The sequence below is a fragment of the Ailuropoda melanoleuca genome, chromosome 16, assembly GCF_002007445.2.
Source record: "Ailuropoda melanoleuca isolate Jingjing chromosome 16, ASM200744v2, whole genome shotgun sequence".
In the NCBI taxonomy this organism is placed as follows: domain Eukaryota; kingdom Metazoa; phylum Chordata; class Mammalia; order Carnivora; family Ursidae; genus Ailuropoda; species Ailuropoda melanoleuca.
In genome coordinates this window covers 27,473,793-27,501,489 of record NC_048233.1, presented here as the reverse complement: position 1 = coordinate 27,501,489, position 27,697 = coordinate 27,473,793, and the positions used below count along the sequence as shown (strand labels likewise).

At 40.0% G+C, this 27,697-nt stretch overlaps 1 long non-coding RNA gene across 1 annotated transcript in view; it reads right to left on the bottom strand.

Annotated features, from left to right (window-relative positions):
• Positions 1-27,697, bottom strand: part of LOC117796647 — a 38,827-nt gene continuing 11,130 nt past the window's right edge. Inside the window, exons 2-3 of the long non-coding RNA XR_004621209.1 lie at positions 14,353-14,474; positions 1-16 (exon numbers count right to left, since the gene is read on the bottom strand). This is a non-coding gene — a long non-coding RNA (uncharacterized LOC117796647). The remainder of the gene's footprint in view (positions 17-14,352; positions 14,475-27,697) is intronic.

The window sequence follows — 27,697 nt, the reverse complement described above, 5'->3', positions numbered from 1 at the left end:
GATACAGTAGCCCATGCTGGGGAACAGAGTGGGAGAGGCAGGCTTACTCCAGGGGTGCCGGGGAGTCCCCCTGAGTACTCGATCCCATATAACTAACTTCCAGAAATGGCTCATGCTTTCCTTGAGAAACACAAGTTAATTCTCTAACGGGCTACAGCAGCATGTTTGCTAGTTCTTCACGGTCACAGAGCAGCTTGAAAGGCTCGTCTCACCTACTCTAACTCCCTGGATTTCAGCACCTCAGGCATCATGACAAGTCCCACCAGCATGTTCTCAGATCCTGACGGAGCCCTCTGACCCCGGCTCCCCCACGTTGCTGGCCTCCTCTAACACTACCATACTATTGTAACACTGCTCTGTGGCACAGCAGGTCACACCAGGGCTGTGTGGGGACAGTCTCTGAGAGCTCCCTCCCTGCCTCTGGGGGGGATGCCGGCCGCCGAGGGGCATGGTCTCATTCTCCAGGGATTTGCTGCCTAGTCGTCTGCACTTTGCCGGAGTCCTTATGTTGAGGGAAAATGCATTACAGGCCGACTCCTGAGTGGCAGAGCTTGGAACTCGTCACAGACAAATTGTGTTGATATGATTCTCTTCCTGACTCTGGCCCGGTGTTCCTGACAGACACAAAGAGTTCACGTGTTATCTGAGTGTGATTCGGCACTTGTTGACATCGTGTCTCTAGAAGACTTAGGCTTGATGGACATCATCGATGATGTGATTCCTCATATCACCTGTGTGTCTACAGAGAGACTTCTGTTTGCCAACCGGACTCAGATGAATGTGAGTGATTTTTGTGCACATTACCGTGTACAGTTTAGCGACAATCTGATTCTTTGCAAATATGAAAGCTGCAAATAATTATGGAAGAGTTTGAGGACGAAGTAAGCTACAGTCAAGAAATCTTACATTAGATAAAAAATAAGTCACTGTACATTTGGGAACTTATGTGTGTGAGATGCGTGTGAATGCACACATCTATCCATCTATCTATTTGGATGTAGACTATTCAGTTATTCATTCATTCATTCAGTCAGTCAGTCAGTCATTCTCCATTATGTGTCCATTAACATGCTAAATTGTCAGGACACATTTAGGAATAAAACAAAGATCTAGCCCTCAAAGAACTGCAGTCTACTGAGTGAACTTGATGTGGTTAAAGAGTACAGCTAAATATTTTTATTTCTAAACATACATACCTCCTTTTAAAATGCATCTTTCCACTTTCCTTCTGTTCATCTATCTAGATGTCTGAACTGTGTCATCAAGGTGGAAAGGAAAGAAGAGGTTTTTGAGGCTTCTAGCTTTGGAGAACAGAAAGTCAATCTGAGTGACCTCCAACTCCAGGCTTCAAACACCTAGGCTGACTGGTCCAGCACCCCGAAACTTTAGGGTTCATTGATGACCCAAAGGAGTCACCATTCTACTGACCTCTCGGCAGAAATAGTTTGACTGAGGACTTTATCCTTTGAATGCCCCTCACCTCACCCTGTACCATCCATGGATGTCCAAAATAACCTGATAAGCCTTGCACACACCAGAACCAAAGTCTGTTTAAAACGAACAACCGCGAGACCCTTTCCATTCCACAGTCTCCTGTGTTCTACCTGAAAGTATCAAGATTTCCTAAACACAGCCTGCTGTTGTCCACACACCATGTTGATGTGCCCCACGGACATGGCTGCCAAACAGTTCCTGGGGAGACAAGAAGTTGATCTTGAGGTTCACAGTTGCTCACCAACGCTCAGGAATCAGCAATCTGGCTCATCAGCAAACTCTGGGATACATTTTATGGAATGCGGTCATCCTCATTCATTTCTGCATTGTCCCTGGCTGCTTTTCCATTATAATGGCAGAGTTGAAAAGCGGCAACAGAAATCACATGACCCACAATGTGGTAAGTGTTTGCTACCTGGCCCTTCACAGAAAGAGTTTGCTGTTACCTGCTAGGCTGGACAACGTGTTTGCAACTGCCAGTCTGTTCTCTGTATCTATGAGCTTGGGGCTTTTTAAAAAAGATTCCACATATAGGTGTGATCATATGGTCCCTGCCTTTCTGTGTCTCACTTATTTCATTTAGCATAATACTCTCAAGGTGCACTCATACTATTGCAAATGGCAAGACTTCTCTTGTTTATGGCCAAATCATATTCGTGTGTGTGTGTATCATTTTCTTTTTTCTTTTTCTTTTTTTTAAAAGATTTTATTTATTTATTTGACAGACAGAGAGACAGCCAGTGAGAGAGGGAACACGAGCAGGGTGAATGGGAGAGGAAGAAGCAGGCCCACAGTGGAGCAGGGAGCCCAATGTGGGACTCAATCCCAGAACACTGGGATCATGCCCTGAGCCGAAGGCAGACACTTAACGACTGAGCCACCCAGGCGCCCCTCACATTTTCTTGACCCATTCATTCTTTCATAGATGCTTATGTTTTTTCCATGTTGTGGCTATGATAAATAATGCTGTGGTGAACATGGGGATGCTATATCTTTCCAAGTAAGTGTTTTCATTTCCTTCAAATAAATACCCAGAAGTGGAATTGCTGGATCTATGTCAATATTTTTAATGTTACTATTTTAACGGACAAAGACATTGAGAGGATGAAATGTGAATTAATTTGGCCAAAATCAGACTGCTGATAATGAGCTGAGCAAAGATTTGAATCAGGAACTTTGGGCTTTGGAGTCTACAATGGACTTAACCACTACGCTTTGCTGTTGGGGTTGAACTGGGCTCAGGAATCCTCACCCTGCTTCCCTTGCTTCCTTCCAAATACTCTATTCATTAAATCTCAAGAGTAGCTTCCTTCTTTCATGCAGGAAATTCAGCCAGCACCTGGAAGAGCAGAAGGAAAGGAGAAAGTTAATCTTCCAGTCATTCCAGAAGAATGACCACATTGCCCTAAGTGGCAGAAGACAAGAATAACGATGACAAATGATGATGATGATGATAGCTAGTGCTTATCGAGTGCTAAGTGCCCTGCGTGGTCTTCACCTGAGCCTGCCCCAGGGATTTGCAGGACCTGAAGCAAGAATAGGAACGGAGGCCACAAACCCTATGTCTAAATACTTTCAAGTCGTAAATCAAGCTAACAAATTATGAAATGCTATTAAAAAATTCTATCTTCCAATCTTGGCACATATATCTTTGAAACACCTGGAAGGACATGTTTACATTTCAAATCCCTAGATTCCTTGGAGTGTGTGTAGGGGATGTGGCACTGCAGGGGAAGCCAGCCCCAGCAGCCCCACTGCTCTGTGCAGCCCCCCTGGGGGGAGCACCACCACAGGCCCAGCTTTCTCCACACCCTGGCCAACAGCTGCTCCTTGAGCCCATCTCAGGTGTGGTGCCGCTCCCTGGTAGGCTCTCAGGAGGAAGAATGCAGCAACGAGGCTCCCATCACAGGCCCTGGAAGTGGGCTCAGGGCCACGTGGGTCAGAGTTCTGGGGTGCTGACTACATAGAACTTGGTCTAGGAAGAAGTGACATGGGCTTCAAGCAACCACATCCCTCAGCCTGTCTCAGACTCATGCCATCAGGAAAGGTCTTGCTGGAGGCAGGCCAGAGGATCTCAGACGCACAGGCTCAGCACGTGCATGTGTTATATAATTTAGAATTAGAGTCCTCATCAAAACCCTATGAGTATCATCCCCTTGCACGGATGATGGCTTCAATAACTTGCCTGCCAGTGGAGTCAGACGGGGTGATCAGACTTGCAGTTCTGCTCTAGCGCCCCCCTCCCCCCGCCCCTCCGCCAAAGAGAACACCACTCCTTTCCAATTAATGCATTTGCCACAGGCATCTGGATAACATAAAATCCAGATAATTTTTTTCCCAAAGCCGCTCTACTGAGATATAGTTTAAATTAGTGAGAGCCCATATAAAATGACCCTACTTACGTTTAAAAATTTCTTGGCAAGTATCACGTTTCTTTTTTTTTTTTTTTTAAAGATTTTATTTATTTATTTAACACAGATCAAGAGCACAAGCAGAGGGAGCAGAAGAGGGAGAAGCAGGCTCCCCGCTGAGCAGGGAGTCGGATGCGGGGCTCGATCCCAGGACCCTGGGATCATGACCTGAGCTGAAGACAGTTGCTTATCCAACTGAGCCACCTAGGCGCCCCACATATCACATTTCTTAAGAACCTGATATAAATATCTCCGAGATTCAGGTGCTTCTCCACTAAAAAAGTTTATTTTCTTTTCAGTATCTGCTTTAATGCAGGCTACAAGAACCAGGGCTGTGGCAGGGTGAGAAGACCTCGCTCCATTGATCTGGGCAGGCAAGTCCTTTTCCGGGGAGTGGTCAGTCAAGGGAATGAGAGACTGTGTGCTCTCCTGGCCTTTGTGAAGATGCAGGCAGAGGCCAGTTTGCTTTGGCTCTGTGGAAAAATCTGGGCTGCTGACCAGAGACCTTTACAAAAGAGCCAGTGCGAACTACTGATACGTGGTAAAATCATAACCTTGAGAACCAAGAGCCAAACTCAAGTTTAGCTCAATACAAAGAAGAGGCACTTAAGATGCCTCCTCAAGGCCTGTTGAAGGAGCACCACTGCTGGCTCAGAGAATGGAGTAATCCCTCACACGTAGGGACAGTCTCTCATTCACAGACTGATAGTATCTCCAATTACAAACGTCATTGTTTTGACAGGCTGCTCAGCACGCAGTGCTTATAACAATCACACACTCACATCTCTCAGTTACTTTCTGATGCACGACCAAAGGACATTTATCAGGAAATGCAAATCCACCATGTTTAGTGAAGCTTTAAAACTGTCTTTTAGAACTTTTTAAACTTTGTTTAATCACTGCATAAAGAGAGGACTTTTGCTAACCACCACTTGTAGCTTGTAAATGACAGACAAAATGATATTTCCCATTCCAATTCACATCAATTTACAGAGATGACGATTTTCAAATTTTGAGACAATGATTTTACTGTTTACTATGGATTCATTTCTTATTTCACTCACATGCAGCAAAGAGAACCCCTTTTCTAATACCAAGAATTAGACTGTGTTGATTTAACACGTCAGTAAGTTCACAGCAACCTGCTGAGAGTACCTATAAGTGACAGTCATGATAGGGGACAGACAATCCTACCATGCTTTTGTTAACAAAAATTCAAAGCTTTAGGTAAACGTTTCTTTTGCATTTTGGAAAAATTACTTTTTGAAAAACCCAAAGCAAACTGATCTGGTTAGGGTGGTGTGGGCTACATTCTAAAACAAAAGAGGTCTAGGGAGAGGCTCTTCCACAGGTGCAGGTCACAACTTTGCAAAGCAGAGTCAGAAGCCAAAAGGAAATTCAACCTCTGGGCAGAGGGTTGACATGCAGGCGCCTCCAATCCGGGCCTGGGCAAAAGTGCTCCCAGGGTCTGTTACTGCTCAGGGTGCAGCACAGTGTGAAAGGAAAGGCTTGTGGAGTACCACCCCCAGACACCAAGGGGAAAATTGCTCATCAGAAAGAAGTGTGACTAACACAGTCTCAGAATTTTTATAGTTTTGTTCACAACATGAAGGTTAGCCGAATTGGCCACCCCAAAATATCCCACTTTGGCATAAGGATTATTTTGAGCTGAAAGCAATTGAGAAGAAGCAGGTGCAAGGAAGGCTCCCTGCGCTCCCCCTATTTGCAGGACATACATTTATAGAGGTGCCCCCTCCCTCCCTCTACCAGGAGGGACAGCCGTTAATCACTAGACATCCTTATCCACCTGGAGGTGGCGCCAGAGGAACCTCCACACAAACCTTACTAACCAGCCCTTGTCTATGGTTAGTTTCCCTATATATTTGCCTTCCCGCAACTTGCGCCCCCAAGCTCGAAGTCCTTTTCCTTTGTCACTTCTGTGCAAAATTATTGTCCTTTGCTAAGATGCTACATCAGCTTAAGTTCAAACAATCTCTTCGAATAACTCATCGCTTTGTGCCTCGCAGGTGGGCACCATGCACACAATTAATAAACTTGTTTTTCTCTTGTGAATCTCCCTTTTGTCAATATAATTTACGAGGCCCCAGCTGATGAACCTAAAATGGGTAGAGGAAAAAGAAAATGTCCTCCCTTACAAACAGAACCAAGGTTCTTATAATTTAAAAATGCCGCTGCATATCTATTTCTTCTTCACTCATTCTTTCTCAAATATTTATTTAGAACTGAAGTGACAAGTCACTTGCTAGGTACCAGTGACTATGTGAGTTTATGTCTCAAGGAACTTGAGATTTGCTGGGGGGGGAGTGGTGAATAGTGGCCCCCCACAAGGTACAGGCATGTATCCAGTGAGTGTAACCTCTTTAGGAAAAAGGGTCTTTGCAGACATACTTAATTTAAGGATCTTGAGAAGAGATCATGCTGGATTATCTAGGTGGGTCCTAAATCCAATGCCAAGTGTCCTTGTAAGAGACACACAGAGAAGAAACATAAAGGGAAGGTCCTGTGGGGACAGAGGCAGAGGTTGGTGCCATGCAGTTCCACATCAGGAGCCACCAGAAGCTGAAAGAGGCAAGGAAGGGCTCTCTCCCAGAGACTTTGGAGGGAACATGGCCTTGCCAACACCTTGATTTTGGAATTCTGACCTCCAGAACTAGGAGAGCATACATTCCCATAGTTCTAGGCATCCAATTTGTGGTAATTTGTTGTGGCAGCCCTAGGAAACTAATACCAGGAATAAAGACAAGGAAAAAAATAAGATAGAATGTAAAAAATATTAATTAATCACCTAGTAAATGTGCAGTGGAGAAGCAGTTTCTTCCTCCAAATCTCCAGGGTTTGTATAAAAAATAGTAATACAATTCAGTATAAGGATCCACTGGGGCATAGAAGTTTTCTCAATTAAGTGTCTTAACTGAAGGCTATAGTCTCGAGAGCTCTGGTACAGGAGGACCTGCAAGGATGTGCTTGTCTTGATTATTTTTCTTGCATTGAACCAGCTGGCCTAGTACTGGCCCCAAAACCTTCATATATTTTATGAAGAACTGTATGTACCAAGCTTGCTGATAAAAGAAAAAAAAAAGGAAGAAAGAAAGAAAGGGAAGAGAAGTACTGATTTAATGTACAATTATAAATAGGTATGTTGTTTTTCATATGCAGAAAGTATAAAGGAGGTCTTTTAGGTTAAATTCCAAGTAAGTGTCATATTTCTGTTTCTAAAAAAATTATCCATCAAATATTTATCCCATTTATCAAACACTGCATGTTATAGATGCATGTCTTAATGCGAAGATTTGTATGTTCTCTGATTTTAAAACATTTTAGTGTAAAAGCGAATCGCACATGATACTTGTAACCTGGAGACACTATTCAAAGAATGCAGTTTTAGTTCCCTTAACCCTCAATATTAATTAATCTCAGGCTTCATCAAAGTTCTTTCTCTGATATGTAACTATTTCATGGGAAGAAAAAATATTTGGAAGAATTGTCACAATGCTTCTTCCTTTTTTCTCTTCTTTTCTCCTCCTCCTGCTTCTCCTTCCTAATCATTAAAACCAGGCTTCAAATTATCTACAAACTTCCAGGCTTCTATTGAAGGACTGACCTCAGACTCCATGACTTAGGACTTCTTAAAAAGCTGGGCAAAGCAACATAAAAATTTGAAAGTAGGTTTCAGATTTACTGAAATTTACTTTAAATTTACTTAAATTTTAGTATGATCCAGACCAAAAATATCCCTAACTTACTAGATTCTGATCTGTTGAATTCCTACATTTATGTGCAGTTGACAAATTACTGGATGATAAGCTCCTATTTTGATGTCATGGATGTTGGTCTGAGATGGTTAGAATGAAGCCCCAGAATGCCAGGCAGATGTTCAAGGCTGCAGCAGCCAACGCTCAGGGGTCTGTGACTTCTGTGCAGAAGAGAATCCTTGTGTCAGACTTGACCTGGAAGCTGCTGGCTTCTGTGAGCCAAGACAAATAGAGCCTGTGGATTTCTTTATCCAAAGATCTGATGAATGGGAACATTTCCAGAAGACTGTGTATAACTGCAGTCCAGAGCTTTTCAGATTCAAAAATTTTCAAGCCATCTATCAGTTTCCTGGCTCCCTGTCCTATAGGTTGGGTCTGAAGAGCTTCTTTATATTCAATATAAACAGATACAGCTATATATTTTTTTCCTACACTAGCCTTAGCATATTCATAAAGCAACCTGGAGAGCAAGGTCATTCATTTTACTTTCCGAGAAACTGCTAGGTTCTAATTTACTTTTTAATATGAGATATCTCCTCTCATGTCATTGATTTTCTACCAGCTCTAAAAATTATGTGACATCTCTAGGCATGAGAAGTAATATAGCCTACTCATGAACAAGAGTTCAGGCTTTTGTGTGAGAAAGACAAATTATTTAAGTCTCTAGACATGTTTTGTCTAATACACTAGCCACCTGTATCTATTTAGTGCTTGAACTGTGATTCTGAATTGAGACATGCTGTAAGTATAAAATACAACATTGCATTTTAAAGACATGGTATGAGAAAAAGAATATGAAATATTAATAGTTTTTTTTTAAATTTGGTTCCATGTTGAAACGATGATATTTTGGTTATATTGGGTTAAATAAAATATATATTAAAATTAATTTCACTTGTTTCTTTTTAAAAATGTAACTACTAGAAAATTTAAAATTACCCATGTAATTATGAGTGTGGCTCACATTTTCTCTATTCGGCAGCACTGTTCTAGATCTCAATTTCCTCACTGAGCAAATGGGGATTATAATAGTAATTATCTAGTTTGGTTGTTGAGCTAATGACAACATGTGGAGCATAGGTAATGCTCAATAAATGATGATAATAATATACAATATAAATACTTGTACTGGTCAGAGTTCTTCAAAGAAACAGAACCAACAGGATGGATGGATAGCTAGCTAGCTAAATATAGGTATATGGAAAGAGAGAGAGAAAAATTTTTTATAAGGAATTGGCTCACATGATTATGGAGGCAGAGAAGTCCCAATGATCTGCCATTTGCAAGCTGGAAACTCAGGAATGCTGATACTGTAGTTCTAGTTCAAAACTGAAGGCCTGAGAACCAGGGAAGCCTCAGTCCACATGCAGGAGAAGAGTTACATCTCAGCTCAACAGTCAGGCAGAGTGAGAATTCAGCCTTCCTCCACCTTTTTGTTTCGTTGAGGGTCTCAACTGATTAGATGATACTCACATTGGGGATGACAATTTGCTTTACTCAGTCTGCCAATTCCAATGCTAGGCATCCCTTGGTCCACTCAAGTCGACACATAAAATTAATCATCATAATACTATCTTAACTTTGATGTTGGACATTTTATTTTCTGAGGTAGAGAATTCGTGAAGTATTTATGTATTGTAAGTAGGAAGCAGATGATTGTCAGCAATCCAGTCTCCTTGAAGTGTATTAATTCCAAAAGTTTATCACAGTTCCAAAAGTTTTGAGAGTAGGATCAGGACTTTTTTTTATCACAGTTTATCACAGTTCCAAAAGTTTTGAGAGTAGGATCAGGACTTTTTTTGGTGCAAACTTTGGGTGTGGGCTCTCATGAAATTCCAGAATTATCCTTGTGCTCTATGTCCAAACAGACAACTTTCCAAACTGTAGGAGGTCTCTCTGCTCTAGAGCCGGGATGTCAGCTCTCTCCACAGCTTGGGGGTCCGTTTTGCTTTCCAGACCTATTCCAGGTTTTCTGCACTTAGGGAAATCTCATTCTTCTGGAAATGCTTGTGGGGGTTCTACTTGGATCTCCTGCCTCACTCTAGCTCTTGCCATCTTAAAGTCTGAAGTGACTATGGGAGGGAAGGAGTTCCTGTCAGCTCTCCTACTCCACATGGAATATCCCCAATTGATTTTTCTCAGCTGTCCATTCCTTCTCAACAATCAGGTGAAGATCCATGGTAAAGAACTGGAGAGTGGACATAGATTTATCTGTGATTTGGGCTCCTTGGAATTATAATCTATATTGCCAGCCTACAATTAACTGTTAAACATTCATTACAATTATAGCTGATTTCTCTTTACCTTCTCAGATTCTTTCTCCTGCTTTATCGTATCACCAGGGACTAGACAGCCCTGGGGCTTTTCTTGCTTATGAAGAGTTTTTTACTTTCTGGAGTTTAGGTCACTTAGGTTTCTTTGCATCTTTAGTGCTCTGACTGGTTTGAAAAAACTATGGTTTCATGGCTTATCTAGTCTGTTTTTTCTTTTCTTTCTTTCTTCTTCTTCTCCTCTCCTTCTTCTTCTCCTTCTCCTTCTTCTTCTTGGTTAGGGCATAATTGACAGTCTCTTGTGATTTTCTATTTCCCTACTGGCAACAGAATTCTATACTTGATTTAAAAAATTTTTTTTTCTCTTCCTCTTGCCATTCTTATCAAGTAGTTCTTCTGTTATGAAGATAGAGACTTGTTTTTGTGCTTCAAGTAGCCATGACAGGAATGCATGACAAATAGATTCAGGACCAGGAGCCACCAGATACCTATGTACATAGTCATGTACACACAGGTGCATTTTATTTCAGAAATGTGAAATTGTATCCTGATTTATTTGCTAGTGTTTTAGTATAATGTTTTTTGACAAACCCATGTTGCTTGTCCTGCTTCTGTAGTATAGTAGTTCTATGAGAATGCCAAACAAAGCCTCAAGGTTGTGCCTGGTTTCTGGGCTCGCTATGTTTTTTTGTGGTCTAGACTCCTTAAAATCTGGAATGACTCATATACCATTAGATGGCTCAACCTTGCCCAGTACCTACTTATTCTCTACATTACTCTGAATCACAAAACAATTGAACTTTAGAGGTAAGTGAAATCTTAGAAATCATGTAACCTTGTGGCACCAGAATAAAAAAAAAAGATTTTTAAAAAAGACTGATAGTACTGTCAGGGAGTTGTTGAGTAAGGATAGTAATAATTATTAATGTGATTTTCCAAAATAAGGATATTAATAAATACAACTACCATCTGCCTTTATCATTTCATAAATGAAAGGAAGTTCTAACAGCGATAAAGTAGAACAAATATAATTTCAGAATTTAAAAACTACATAGACTCAGCTTTATGAAAAATTCACTACACTGTCTTCCTTTAATTTCCACATGGCTACCAATCAGTCATGGACCAACAGTCCACAGTGTTCCTTCAACCAACATTTGGAAGTCATCGAAGAAGGTCAACCCTCTCATTTTAACCCTCTCATTTTACAGATCAGAAAGTGGTAATTTGGCAAATTCCAATGCTTTTCCAAGGTTACCAGCTAGTTCAGTGTTCTTTTGATTGCATTTGCTAAACTAAGTTTTTCTGAGTACAAAAATGCCTTTGCTGATGATGTGGCATTGGCAGGAACTAGAGTCAGTCCCAGTTAAGCATCTTTCTTTTCCAGAGACTGAAATATCAGAGATTCACATGCACAGACAGTGCATTGGAATGGATCCCACATATTGTATGTAATATTCTTCACACACTATCTCAAGAAATAAATATGGAACTTCATTTTTATGAAGATTCTTACTTGGTTAAAATTTTTCACTTTATATTGATATATATGATTGGGAAATTTTTACTCACAATAGAAAATAACAGATAGTCATTTTTCAAATTCCTCATGTCTCAAATACCTGTAAGTTTAGGGATTGTGCAGTATAAAGAACATCTCTTTTAAGTTTATAGCCATTTTTAGTTTTTCCTCTTTCCCCAATTACTTATTCAATTTCTCCATCTGTATTCTCAATTATTCTAGTAATTTCTATACCACATATTATTTCTGCCTTTGCTAATTCTGTCTACTTTTCCTCTATTTCAGCCCATTAGAGTTTTCTATTAGCTTGGGATTTATACTTTTTTACTAAAGTGAATAAATTATCTTATTCTGGCTTGTGAATGAGAGATCAGAATCTATTACTTATTTTGACATCTCTCATTAACTATTTCAACTTCTTCAACTGTGAGAAATTTTAGCCATTTGAAATATGACTGAAACATGAAAAAGGATCAAATTATATGTCTCCTTCTGGATAAAAATAAGAGGGCAAGAAATTTGTAATGGATTAATTTAAGCCATAAACATGTCTTCCTATTCAAAAAGGACACCCATAAAGCTGGCACTTGTTATCAGAATAAAAGATTATTCCCATACATTTGGCTGATGAAATTCTGACTATAAACTCTACAGTGCTAAAGAGGTAGCCAGTACTAATTACCGTTCCAATTCCCTTTATACAGATTTCAAAGTGCACTTAGGAGGCAGGTGATATGTGGGCGCTTTTGAAGTTAGAATGGAGAGAGGGAGGGCACATACAGAATATCTAAGATTATTGACCTATTTTCAATCTTATTGAATAGTATTTATTAAACAATTAACTGCTTCTCAAATTGTGCTGAAGCCTGATAAGGCACATAATGAACTGACTACTCCTTTAGTCAACTGAAAATAAGACTTCGAAATGTCTCAAGAAAGCTTTTAAGTACTTTGTTCTTAGGGGATCCACAATTTTGAAATCCATTTCTAATTAAAATGGATAATTTTGATCACTTTTATTGCTAGCTCAAAGCCATAAAAAATAATAATTTCTTTATAATTCTTTGGTTTACAATCACTGACGTTCAGATAATGGGCATTGTTATACCTCATTTCTAAAATGATATAATTTCAGAGACTGTTTAATCAAACGCCCTGATTCTAAAAAAATGAGAAAACCTGGCCCAAAGAAACTTAGTGTTTTTCTCCTGTACACACAACTGATCTTTGGCAGAACACTCTATTCCTTGATTCAGGGTCATTTCCAGGAATCCAGAAAGAAACATTGCCTTCAAATGCCTATATTTGAGTAAGACAAGAGAACAGACGAGACTTAGCACAATTCAAATATTCAGAGCTAAGTGGCATTATGTAATCTTATATGCCTGAATGCTCTTTATACTTTTTAAGCCACTTTTTCCTCAAAGATAAATTTCTTGATATTGTTCTCATTTTTATATTTATTCATTTTAATTATTAAAAAATTTCAAATTTTCCATTATATATTTTGAATAAAAATTGTATACATTTAAAGGCAGACAACATGATTTGATATATATACATACACACATATATATATAGTGAAATGGTTACTACAGTCATGCTAATTCATATATCCTGTCACATAGTTCCCATTTATTTATTTTATTAACATATAATGTCTTATTTGTTTCAGGGGTATGGGTCTGTGATTCATCAATCTTACACAACACACAGCTCTTCCCACAACACATATCCTCCCCAATGTGCATCACCCAGCCACCCCATCCCTCCCACCTCCCTTCACTCCAGCAACCCTCAGTTTGTTTCCTGAGGTTAAGAGTCTCTTATGGTTTGCTTCCCTGTCTCTCTTTTTTTTCCCTTTCCCTATGTTCATCTGTTTTGTTTCTTAAAGTCCACATATGAGTGAAATCATATGGTATTTGTCTTTCTCTGTCTGACTTATTTCATATAGCAGCATTATTTACAATAGCCAATTTATGGAAGCAGCACAAATGTTGATTGATAGACGAATAAAGAAGATGCAGTGTGTCTGTGTGTGTATACACAGTGGAGTGTTATTCAGCCATAATAAAGACTGAAATCTTGCCATTTGCAACAACATGGATGGAGCTAGAGAATATTATACTAAGCAAAATAAGTCAGTAAGGGAAAGACAAATACCATGTGATTTCACTCCCATTTGTGAAATTTAAGAAACAAATGAGCAAAGGGAAAAAAGTAGAGAGAGACAAATGAAGAAACAAACTCTTAACTATAGAGAACAAAGTGATGGTTACCATAGTGGAGTGGGTGGGGGGATGGGTTAAATAGGTGATGGGGAGTAAGGAGTGCTCTTGTTGTGATGAGCACTGGGTGATGTATGGAAGTGTTGACTCACTACATTGTACACCTGAAACTAATACAACACTGTACACATTAGAATTAAAACTGAAAAACTAAAAAAAAAATATTTTCTAAGGTTGGAAGAAGAAAGAGGGAAAGAAAGAAGACGACAGGAAGAAATTAGTTACAATTGCGGTACTTAACATAGTCAATAATTTTATGCAAATCAAATATTTCTAGAAAATTACTACAATTACGTTTAACAAAACATAGATATGGGGGTAAATGATTGGCAGTGAAATCCTGAATACACTCAAGTCAATACTTCACATTTAGCCATCAAGCTTCCAGCTGGAGGTCACCCTGCAAACTAGAGTGAACAGGGCAAGCTCCAGCTCCCCAAACCTCTCTGTGGCTGTTGTGAAAGCTGAGATAATAAACACCTCAGCTCCACAAGGACCTGATTGTGACACATGCTAAGGACCGTCCCTCTGGAACTACCCGCGTTGGTGACGGAGGGCAGGTCTCGTAAAGAGGAAATCACGAGCAATAATTACCTAGGCATGTAAAGGACTCTCTCCGCCACCACAAAACCCACCCTGAAGAAGAGATTGCTGGCCGGAATGAACGGGAAAACCAGGAACACCAAGCCCACTAAAACTTCCTTGTGCTCCAGTCTCTGAAACACACAATAGTGAAGGACAAATTAATGTTTTGAAAAACTCACTTTAGTCGGCATTCAACCACCTCTTTCATTCTCAAGTTCTCATTGACGGAATGAACAAATGAGACCATTGCAAACCCTTTGATCAGCGTGCTGAATTCATCAGAGAAAGCCCTCGGGCTGAAACCTTTGGCAAATCACACGTGTACCATCCAGAAACCTCTGGTAATTGCACATGATCAAGGACCATTATTCCTTGTTCTGGGCTGGCCCTACAGCAACCCTACTTCTTTGGTTCTGGTCCCTTTCAGAATTTCTGTCCCCCCAGGCAACTGGTTTCCAGAGAGCAAAGCAGCTCACTAAGGCATCATGGAGAATTATTGTTCTCTCAGAAATAGAACACATTTAAACAACAATAAAAAAGAAAGCCCATCAGGAGAAGCAAACCTTAGCATAAAAGAAATTAAATGCTAATGCTGCCAGTGAGGGAGACTATTTGAGTTGAAGATTTTCTTGGCACTTCTCAAATTAAGCCAGTAAGCAAGTATTTGTTCCATGACATTTTTTTTTTGAATAAGATATTCAGGGGCACCTGGATGGCTCAGTTAAGCAACTGACTCTTGGTTTCAGCTCAGGTCATGATCTCAGGGTCATGAGATTGAGCCCCACATTGGGCTCTGTGCTGAGCATGCAGCCTGCTTAAGATTCTCTCTCTTTCCCTCTGTCCCTCCTCCCCCACACACTCTCTCTCTCAAAAAAATCATTATAATTACTTATTGAGCTGAGAAAGCACCTGTCTATGATATTGTCCATATTAATTTGTGAAGACTTTTCTTTTTCTTTCATTTATAAGTAACAGAAAAAATTTATTACTAACATGTTCTAATGGACACTGTGAAAAGTAGTTTGCATTTCCTTATGTGTATATGATAAGATGTACTTAAAGGGAGGTCTATTTAAAATAGACTTTAATATATTGGGTGGTCTTGTTTTTTCTTTTAAAAATATTTAATAAGAAACCATATACAACTTTCCATATTACAATTTCAAATATTTCCTATGAACATTTTAAATAACCTATTGCTATTAACTATAAAAGAAAAAACAAAAACATTTCAAAAATATAACTAAGACTCCTAATACAAGCTACAAATACTTTAAGGGTCCAAATAAAAGATCTTAAACATCTTGGACTATTTGTCACCTGAATTTTATTTAAAAACTATGCTTTCCGACTATAATGTATAGAGTAATAAAGTTTCTGAGAGTGATTCCATATGAACAACTGTAATTTGGATAGTTTCCTCTAAATAATACTTCTCTAAGTAATGATGTCATTTTTTACTCAAAGGAACTATACCCTTTAGATTTAAAACAAAAAGGAGAGACAAACAAAAACTACTATAACAAGCTTTCATCTTAAATGAGTGCCTAAAGACAGTATATTTCTATGCCCCACTGAAATTTAAAAAAAAAAAAACTAAAGGAAGGGCAAATCATTTTATTTAAAAGCTGAAAGCTATCTTTGTGACTTAATTTATAGTTTGAGTTTACAAAACACCTTTAAGTTCAAGAATTTGAAGTACTTAATTGAAAAAAACCCCACCTTTGTAAGAAGGCTGTAATATGAAGAGCAAATATGTCTTCACAAATTTGAAAACAAACCCCAGAGAATGAGTGTCTTATCCCGTGTTCCTCATGAATTCTGCTTCAGGAGCCCCTAGGTTGGGAGGAGGCATGTGTCAGGTGACCTGCAGACAGCCAACTCCGTGCCTGCCCCCCTCCCTCTCCCAGCCCTGCAGGAGGCAGGACCCCCACGGAGCTCACTGCTACTGGATACAGGGAGATGAGGGTGAGAGTCAAGGAGGCCCCAGCCTCCTCCAGAAGACCGACGTGCAAACTCAAAACTCCGTGTGTTCCTTGTTCCTCCACTGGGTTCTTCAGGCTCCCAGAGCGTCATTATTTCCTTCATGGCCATCATCCCAATTGTCCCCACACATTTATTTGTGTGCTTCCTGTCTTTATACAATGTCTGTCTTTCCCCGGAGACTGGGAGCCAGGAGGGCAGGGAGCTGGTCAGCTGCGTCCGCTGGTGCATGATCTGTGCTTAGTTCAGTGCCTGGCACTTAACGGGTGCTTGGAAATATTTGTTGAATAAATCAGTAAGAGAATAAATATACCAGGCAAGGGAGAAAACTGAGTAGAAGAGGGCATCGTAGTAGAGGTGACAATCTAGGCCTGAAAAATGAATAAATGCTCACAATGAAAACAGAGAGAGGGGTCAAGGCTAGGGGCTTTCCAGGCAGAAGGTACACGATGTACACGGCAAGTAGATGTCAAATGCCACCCAGTGTATTTAAGAGCCGTTCGATACTTCTAGAGTATAAAGTGCAAGGGAAGAATGGCGGGAAATCAGACTATATGTGGGCAGAAGATAGATCATGAGGGTCTTCCGTGACATGCTGTGGAGTTGACCTTCACCTAGAGGCAACGGGGAGCTGCTGGAGGGTCCCACGTGCATGGAAGGTGAAGCCTCAGACCAGGAGTCGATGTCCAGACTCAAATCATAGCCCCGACACTAATATGCAATTGGTTACCTTGTGCGGGCACCTTAGCCTTTCCATACTCAGCTGCCTCAGCTCTAAAATGAGACAAGTGAGGCTTACTGCTCAGAGCTCAGCAGAGCTGGATACAAAGTTGCTCTGGCCCTGCAAGTGGGTGTTATCAACACGATGTTGCCTGGGACGTGAGGCCCCTGGGAGGGCTGGAGGAGAAAGTGGAGATTCCACCGTGGGCGCTCTGACAAGTGAAGGCCACCACTCCTCGGTCCAGTGGAGAGTGCTGAGCTGAAGGGGCAGGAAACAGCAGTCTCTTAGTGGTTAAGTTTTTGGGGCATCAAAAATTATACATGGAGTTTTGACTGTGAGGGGGGTAGGCAACCTAAATGCCTACATTGTACAAGGGTTAACTGTATCTTCTTTTGTATTCCTGTAAGACTCTCCAAGGTGACTGAGTCTAAACCCAGACTGTTCTTCAGCTGCCATTGGCACCGCCATGCACCTGTCCCAGCAGCTAATGGAAGAGCAGCAGGTCTTTCCAATGCTATAAATTACTGCAGATGAATTCCAGCTCCAGGGTTGAGTGTAACCTGGAAACTCCTGGCTCAGCTTTCTGAACCTGGGGGCACTGCTGAAGAAAGAAAGATACACAGATGCAGGTGGACATGGGCACATACACAGATAGACCCGGGTGGCAATGTGGGGCAAGAGAATCTTAGGATGGTCTTAAGGTAAAAAAAAAAAGTTAAAAGCTGATTCTGGGACACGGAATCACTTCTGCCATATCTCACTAATGATTCCGTGTTTGGCTGTGGCCCTGATTTAGGATTACACTGCCACAACACCATGCCGCAGAGAGGATTAGGCTAGATCTCCCATGATGTGAGCGCACGCCATATATATGTGTCAAATGCAGACGTGAACAGATGACCTATCTCATTTTTTCTGAGAGCAACAGGACAAAGCTGAACTGGGACAGAAAACGGTTGTTTCAGGAACCCAACAGCGTGGCTGCCAGCCTACACTCTATTTGGCTCAAACTGGTGATTCATTTCATGACTTTCATAAGCTCTAAAATTCACTGATATAATTTAAATGAAGAAACTAAATAGCTGGGAGACAAAAGTAGACTTGTACACTCTGTTCTCCCAGCCATTTCTAAACTTGCTTTTCCAAGGCCAAACTTTTTCCCCCAAGAGGCACCAATGATAGAAAGGGGAAGGCAGATGAAAATCAGCATATTTATAAAATTACGAGACATGATATCTCATTCTTTTGCCGCTTATGTTGATTGCCACCTAGTAGATGGTGCCTTTGCTCTGGAATCTGAAATCAATAAAGAAAAGAAACCAAATACAATCCACAAAGTTTCACTCACTTGATGAAGATCCACATATGCTAGAGCTGCATCTGAAGGTAGTCAAATGCTCATCATACTTTATCAAACAAATATGGCAAGAAATTTTGGGCTTATTTCATGATGTATGAAAGTAACAATAAATCCAGTAAGCTTCTATTTTAGCAGCTAAAAGGAAGAGAAAGATTTACTTGCATAACAGCTTCTGGAGGAACTCCTATTAATAGATTTGATTCCTGCTATCCATCCTGTATGCATGCAAAGCAAAATATCTTCTAAATCAAAATATGTTGCATCTCTTTGGACCAGACCCAATTTCCTACTCATGAGACATATGGTGATAAAAGCCATGATAGATTATTTTGCTTCTTAAGGGGTGTTTAAAAGCTACTTTCACAGATAACTCACTTGAAAGAATAGTTCACTTCCTCCATAATTAAATATACATTCCAACAGCCTACCTCCATCATTTAAAAGGGCAACTATAATTGACTAATAAAATGTAGCAATGGCTAAAAAAAGAAGCCCTGTATTTGAAAATGGCATCAGATACTTATATTTCTGTCAGCTCAGCAGACATTCACTTACACATGCATCAAGACATGGACGGTGCATTCATTAAAGGGTTGCTTTTCCTCAAATGGTGTGAACCTAGATTTTTAAAGTATATCCAAGAAAGAGGAAACTGTAATGATCCACATGAGGCTTGAAGATGTGGTAAAGACAACCCAATGATCACTAATGGGGAGTCATACTTTCCTGGAAAATTCCTTCAGGTTGGTAGAAACAAATGTCTTTGGCTAAAAGCAAGAATAAAACTTGTTTTCCAGTAACATTTGGCATTATATTACTACCAAAAAAAGATCTTGTAAAATAAGGGCCTATGTCTGTCTATATATAGTATCTATACAGAGATGCTTAGCGTTCACCAAAGTTACTAATGTCAAAGTGATTGTGAGAGATTTGAATGATTAGATTTTTCTAGTGATTCCAGGAAGGCTGACTCAAAGATATTCCTTTCATTGGGTTACTTTTTAATACCAAATACCAGAGTCCTGGTGTTGAAAAGTAATGTAAGCCAGTTTGGCTTCTTAAAGGTTACTAGGTCTTTTGTAAACACTAGTGGTCCCTGGTGTTTAGAGCCAGATGGGATGTAACACTGACAGCAAGTCTGGATAAAAGTACAGCTGAAGTACAAACATTTATTAGCAAGCAAGTAGAAAAACAGTTTTCCACCATCTGCTCTCGTAAGCTCAGGGAAGTCCTCAGTCTTGGGGATCTCCTATACAGCCTTGCATGGAAAGCTCCCTCTGAGAACAATGTAAGAATACTCCAAGGTAAAGCAGCCTACCTCCTAGTGAGGTTGGGCTCAGAGACTTTGTGAAGTGTGGAGACATGGGGCCAAACAAAGCCTGGTTCTAGCTCCATAAGGCTGCCAGGCTGGCCCGTCTTAGATCTTTTTCATTCAAGGGTGATGGTTCCTGTACTATCTTCTTAGCTAACCACCTATCTTGGTCAGCACTTACTTCACCAGTATAAAATTACTTTCTAATACCCCTCATGCTCAACAAAACTTTGGTATGAATTTTGACAATATTGGAAGAACATGCAGAAGCCCCTCAAGAGAACTGACTCCTGAAAAGAGTGCTTTAAATATCAACTACCCCTAGAATGTACAGTAAAGTTTACCTCACCCACAGGCAACACAATGTTGACACTCATGCAGTTTAAAGTGAATTGCCTGCCTCAGAGAGAGAACGTGTGAGTGAACGTGCAAGGGAGAGGGAGAGAGAATCCTCAAGCAGACTCCCCATTGAGCAAGGAGCCTGATATGGGGCTCGTTCTCATGACCCTGAGATCATGACCTGAGCCAAAATCACGAGCCCGATGCTTGAGCAACTGAGCGACCCAGGCGCCCCACTGTTGTGCCTCTTTTTAATCAATAGTCAATGAGGTAAACAGATGACTTTCCTTCAAAGATCTCTTACTCTTACTGTTGACTAGTTAGAAACTCTCTATAAAACAAAATGTTCCAAAAGAATCCTTCCATAGGTGGTGTTGCTAAAGGAAAACTGTGAAGATTTGTCATTCTTGAAGGTAGGGATACGGTAAGCTAGAAAAATTTTAGATAGTGCTCTGAGGGGGTCATTACAAGTCTACAATTTATCTACCCACTCTCATGTGTCTAAATCCATACCTCTCAAATGACCTGGAATGTATTTAATGACAGAATCCTTATTTTGAGGAAACCCTCAAAATGTGCTAGAACACACTTTGAGAAATGCTGGTAATAAATTACCCCAGTCAGAATGAAGTTAAAAAGATCGGTTTCCACATAAGAAGAGGTTTCCACATAAAACCTCTTTCAAGAAACCATCTCAGTATCTGGAAAATCTTTCTGCATCCGAAATAACATCCTTTTTGTAATACTGTAAGCCCATTTCCTGCTCTTCCATTCTCCGTGGTGATGAGGGCAGCAGGTCGCCATTTTCATGGTAAGGAATCATTATTCCCTTAGAGAACTTAGTGCAATGTCCATCTATTTCCTCTACTGCAACAGCAGTGAGCCCACTCATTAAATATATCTTAAGTTTTAATCTCCAACAAAGAAGAATCATCTTTGTGGCTCTACTGGGAATGCCGTTTTGAGAGTCACATGGGGGTGAGGTTCTAAAATCAGCGTATGAAGCAAAAATTATGCACAGTCAAGATTACCCTTGAAAATCCTTTAGAAAGGTTCCCTTTGTGAGAACGTCATACCGTATTTCAAGAAGCCAAACCCTCTTTTTCAAAACTGGGTCAGATGGCTATTTCTTCAATTGAGTACTAGATAAAGTAAGATTAGTGTAAGGATGTCACATTCTATGAAAAATGCAAATCTTTAAACACTAGAATTCCATTCACCACTGCAAGATGCTCCCACATGAGGGCTCACAGGAAATGAGGTTGCTTGGCCGGGCGACAAATTTACTCCTCTTAATTTCTACTCTTTCCTGGAACTACATTTTTTGAAGGCAATAGCCAGGTATTTATCAATACTACTTAAGTCCCTATTCTCTCTTCTCTTTTCTGGTTTTTGTTTCTTTTTAAAATTTTTACTGATCCAGTGTAATTGATTTATGTAAATATACTAGGCAATATCATTTTAGTCAAATTTAAAAAATAAATATATATGTACACATATACATACACATGTACACATATACATTTATATATTTATTTTTTAAATTTGACTAAGTACACAGTAGCATTTTTTCCCCTAGGAGGTGGTATCCATCACATTTGCCTTACTATTGTAGGCACTTTAGGCAGCCTATTTAGGGCTAAATAGGAACACTCTAAAGATTTGAGGGAAAAACTGTTCAACAGCCCTGAAGTCCAGGACAGCAGCGGAAACACTGGGATAACATATGTAGTATATGATCAGATAAATCACTTTTAACAAAATGACTAAGAATAGGAGGGAAAATATGTGTCTCCTGGGGCTGGGGAGTTCTGACTGGAGCCAGAGAGCAGATTTGTGTGTGTGTGAATGCAGTTCCCTAGGATTTTCACCCTAACAATGAATCACTCTGCAGAGAACTGTAATGGGCCATTGGTGGAAGGGAAGGTGATGATGAATGTATCTACAAGCCTTCTGATGCAGGGAGCGCTTGTAGAAAAGTTAGGTGACACTTTCCCAAGCTCTGCAGTTGAGCTCTACCCAGCACAGTGTAAGGGATGGTCTGGCTCCTCCTGGCTTGCAGGCATTCAGATTGGATTTCTGACCTACTCACCTCCTACCTGATACCTCACCCTCACCTGAAAAACTCCCCCTCCCAGTTTCTCTTCTGTCTAAATCCCATTTGTTCCGACTTCTAAAGGAGCTGAAGCAGAAGTCACAGGCCCGCCCCCCCCCCCCGAGTAATTAGCGCTAACTGGGCTCTGAGAGTCCCTCCCTGGAGATGTCACAGTGAAAGCCTGGAGGAAATCTTCACCCAGTGGAGACTATTGGGTTGTTTCAATCATCACAGGAGGAGCCTGATGTGGGGCTCGATCCCATAACGCCGGGATCACGCCCTGAGCCGAAGGCAGACGCTTTAAACCACTGTGCCACCCAGGCGCCCCTAATTCTATAATTTCTAACACTATGTCAAACAAATCAGGAAGTTCATTTTCAAATGCTATTAAAATAATATAAACAAACATTTCAGCTTTGGAGCATGGTCAAAGTACCAAAGTTGATCATAGATGCTGAACTAGAAAACTGACCTAAGCAGCATCAAGTGACCACGCTAGATAAATAGGTGGTAGGTAGATGGAGGAGGCAGCTAAGAGTAGTGAGAAAAGCCTTGATTTCTTGGGCTGACCAAGCCTGAAACAGGGGTCTCACTGAGGCCTGGGCTGCACACAGAGTAACAATGGCCATGCCAGGGTAGTGGTGGTGGAGAATGGACAGACAATGGTGATGTGGTCAGCACATCTTTTATCAGTGATTGCAGTGGTCCCAATGCAGAACATGCCAGCACGGGCTGTAAATGGCCAGCATGAGGAACTTTCATGTAATGAGGTCGGGAAGGGAATGGAGAGCATGGTGATGGGGGAAGAGTAGGAAATGAAAAGTGAAAGGTGGTCTAGAAGAAAAAAAAATCATTGGCATTGGCACAGAGCCATTCACTACTCAATGCAATAGTCATTCTCAAAGTTCAACTTTATATTCCATTTGGTATATTAAAACAGGATGCTTATTCCCTCAAATTTCATGATTGCTTTTTTTGGAATTGACAGACATATTCCAAAGTGATGTATGCCACAATAATCACTTGACCTTAAATATGGCTCAGCCTGATGCAAAATGCCTTCCAGTGTACTGTTCAGTTTACTGTATGTACCTCCGTCAGTGCAGCGGTCTGCTGCACTGTATAGCCATAATCTACTCCCCATCTTTTTGGAATTAGATGAGAAATAATGAGAAAATAACCATTTCACAGTAGTGTGGTAGGCAGGCTGTGAGGTGGCTCCACGATTCTTGCCTCCTGTTGTTCATGTCTTTGTGCAGTCCCCTCCCCCCTGAGTTGGCGGGAGCGGAACTTGCTTCCAGCCAATCGGCTACCGCAAAGATGATGTAAGTCTCCATCTTGTCTCTAGACAGATGCTGGAGATGGTCTCCCTTGCAGGGCTTGAAAAAGCTGCCTGCTGTGTATGAGAGGTTTGTTTGACGATCTGTTTTTCTTGCAGATATCTGTGTGCTCTTTTGGTGAGTAGGTTGATGGGGCGGTGTGGGGTGGCTGGGATATGAACACAGAGGCTAAGAAAAAGGCTGAGAACAGCCCCTCATCCCTCAGATGAATGCGGCTGCCTCTCAAAGTAAGGAGATGCATTAGCCCCACTCCATCCCTCCTCACCACTTTCACCAAGTTGTCACTGGTGATCACCTCCATTGGTCAGGCTACAGATTTGCCCCCACATGGGCCTGAGAATTTGGCTTGTTTTCCAGATCCTAGAGCTGTAGCCTATTATTTGTGGTAGTTATGCGGGCATTGGTGTAGGAAATGATTGATGGATACATGGATATATTGAAACAGATGATCACCTCTACTAGGAAAAGAAAGGGCCTTCAAATGACTCTGTTGAGGGGGATTCCACTTTTTCACATCCATGCACAAAGGACAGCTTGTGGTCATTATTAGGCAAGTCAGGTTTCTTGCACGCTCAACTTCACCCAAGGTTCTCCATTTATAAGTATGCAACATGAATGTAAAATAATGATAAAAATAATCCCAAACCTCAAGACATCCTGTGAAAGTGTAATGAAAACCCAGCACCAAATAAAGTACTCAAAAATAAAATTCAGTGATGTTTCTTCTTGTTATTCAGGGAAACCACATTAGAAGACATTGGAAATAGAGAACTATAAAAAAATAGATCCACTGGTATTCATTCTCTTAAACAATCAAAATTAGACTGGCTATTTTCCTGATTTATGTCTATATTTATTGCAAACCAACATGCCTATTTCAGCCTGAATTTGCAAGAGTCATAAAGGAAAACCCAAGTGCCTTTTTAGCCTATGGTCCTCCTGGGGTATAAACATTAACTATTCATAGAAGAAAATAGAATAATCAGCCTTCACTACTTAAATACCTTTATCTCTACTGTACATAACATTCCAATGGAGTGATTATCCTAATCACAATGTTGAGAGCAAATGAGTTCATTTAAAAATCATTTAAAGATCGTTACTGACAAAGGATTTAGTTCAATACTAAATTTCTGAATTGATCTCAACATCATGTAAGATTAAATCCAGCCCTAGTGAATATAGGGTGTGAGTAGAAATGAGTAGAGATGATGGAGAGGCCCAAATCGACATATCTATAGCATTCCTATTCTCACAAGTAATATGGACCACATTCCTCTGACTTTCAAACTGAGATTTTTTTTTCTGGCAAATAATAAACTATCACTCAAGCCAAAATTTCTTAGGCTGTGAAAAATAGAAAACTAGAATCAATCTCTAATGTTCACCTTGTAATTATTTCCACAGTATAACAAAAACATGAATTTTAAATCTTGACTCTTTTTCTTCAACTTTGGACAAAACTTTGGCAAATTCACAACGTCTGTTCTGCATCATTTACCTGGGCTAATCCTCCAACCTGATGTTGAAGTGGCCTGAAATATTTTGCAAGTTGGAACAGTGTCTAATTCAGTTTACCTCTTAAACATACAGAGCTTGTTTTCAGTAACTGTAAAGATGTACAAAAGAAAATGTTCTATACTGGCCCCCGAAGGGTGGGGTTTAGGGAAAGGGAAGATAATACACCTGTATTTATTTTAATTGCTGTTTTATTTCTCTTATATCTTACTCTGTAGCTTTATAATATGTAGTTTAAATAAAAGTGAAGAAGTAAGGTATTAATGATAATTGTAGCAGGATAGAGTATTCTATCCAGCTGGGTTAATAGAAAGAATGTATCAGTAGCTATTGGTCTGGAACACTCTTCCAAACTCCTCCCCATTGATCTCCACCCATTTCCTGTTTTCCCTCCTTTGGCAGTGGAAAATTGTCAATAACAGGTTGAGGTTCAAGGAGAGAGAGATCGTTCATATCCCTTACTCTCAAGCCCCAAAGGGCTGAAAAAAGTGGAAGTGAGGATGGACATATTTCCGTGGTGTTTTTCCATTCTTGCCTTTACAAATGTTATTTGTGACATGTTAAAGTACACATAGTGCAGCAAATGCTGAAGGTTTGACTGGTGCTTTTTGTTTTTTGGGCCTGGGCCTGGCCTGGGTTATACTTGCTTTTTCTGATAGTGAGGACTGCTTTTGTACAGTGTCCCGGCCAGGCCTCTGTGCTTACCAATTTAGTGAAGACTTGTGATGATCAAACTTGGCAGGAAGGTGGCACAGCTTTGTCATACATCACACCCTCACTCTGGCTCTTAAAAATGTATTTTAAAAAGTTACAATGTCCTCCACTTGATGTAATGGATCTAGAGCAATGATTAGCGATGACTGCTAAAATACTAGGTCAAAGCTGATGGGAATGGATCAGGCTGACAACACCAGAACTCATTTTAGGGCCACACAGCAGAAAACCAGACATTCTCCTGGTGGAAGTACAAAAAAACATCGATGAAGTATTCATGCCAAAAAAGCTATCGGAGGCTGATCTGATCAAACCTCCGGGTCTAGCTACCAGTTCTAGCTACCAGTTTATAACAAATATAGGAAACAAAAGTACAAGTCAACTGATAATCTGGAAATACAATCAGCAAAATCCAGAATGTGGGAAACTGTAGAGTAAATGACCCATTTACATCAATGGATACATTGCAAAGAAAAATGAAAGGACGAAAGAGAAACTATGGATTTTAAATGCCTTAAAATGACTTCTCAAGCAAGTTAAAGGTGTTGATACTGTTTAGTTCATAATTTGAACAGAGCAACTATTAAAAAACATTTACAAGATAATTATCAGAGCATATTAGACATTGTTTGGATATATGATGATATTAATTTTTTAAAGTAATAGTCATGTAGTTTTTAAAAAGACTTCTTGTTTTTTAGAAATTCATATTAACATGTACACTTTTAAAATGATATGATGAGAATAAACTGGTGGTTACCAGACAGGAGTGGGAGGATGGGCAAAATGGGTGAAAGGGAGTAAGAGATATAGTCTTCCGGTTATGGAATGGGTGAGTCATGGGAGTGAAGGGTACACCATCGGTAATACACTCAACGGTATTATAATAGGGTTGAATGGTGACAGATGGTAGCTCCACTTGTGAGCATAACACAACGTATGGACTTGTCAAATCACCTGAGGCTAATGTAACAAGGTATGTCAACTATATTTCAATAAAAAAGAATGATATGATATCTGGTATTTGCTTCAAAATAGTCCTGTGGGAATAGGTGGGATGGTGGAATACAGATGAAACAAGGTTGGACATGGGCTGATGACTACTGAAGCTGGCTACTGGTTAGATGGGGTTCATTAGGCTGTTCTCTCTACTTCTGTACAGACTGGACATTTTCCATAATAAACAGTTTTTTAAAAATTAGGGGAAAGGGAAAGCAGAATTTCCTTATTTTATATCTAGCTACGGCTTAAACCATGAACTATTTGCAGCTGTGTACAACATTATTCATTTTGATTATAAGCTCTCTTTTCGGCTTTGCCACGTGTTCTGTTCTCAGTTTCCTTTTTCATTGTAAATTTACACTGTCTCATTGAAAAAACTAAAAATATAAAGAGTAATGTTTTCTAAAAAGTTACAATGTTGGTAGAGTTATTTAGATAGGTAATTAAAACAAAATATATGCATTGTGAGTTTTTAAACAGCTGCTCTGCAACCCAAATAGGTTACCAAAAAAAGGAAGAAAATAGAACAAAAGGGACTTCCTTAATACTATCTGGTCATGATTATTTACCCCAAATGGTACCCTATTAAAATATGTTCATCCTAAACGGAAACTGATGGACATCTCCTACCTTCTTGTTTATTTGAACTCAAATCAATATTGCTAATAAACTGTTTATAAACTACTTGAAAAGCTGGCATAACACTGCAATTTTTTTAAGCAGAAAGAAAGCCATTTGGAATGACTCCAAAAGTAATTACATATGGAAGCGAGGTGCTAGTAGAACCAACTGAAATCATTAACTGAAATATTTATTTTTAACTCATCGACTTGTGTATTACTTTTCAAATAACCATCTTATTTACTTCTGCTTAAATTTCAGAAGCTCAGTAATCTGTCGAAAATCTGGGCCCTGCCAGATTTCTCTCTTTTCTTCCTCTTCTTTTTTTTTTTTTTTTTTTTTTAAAAAA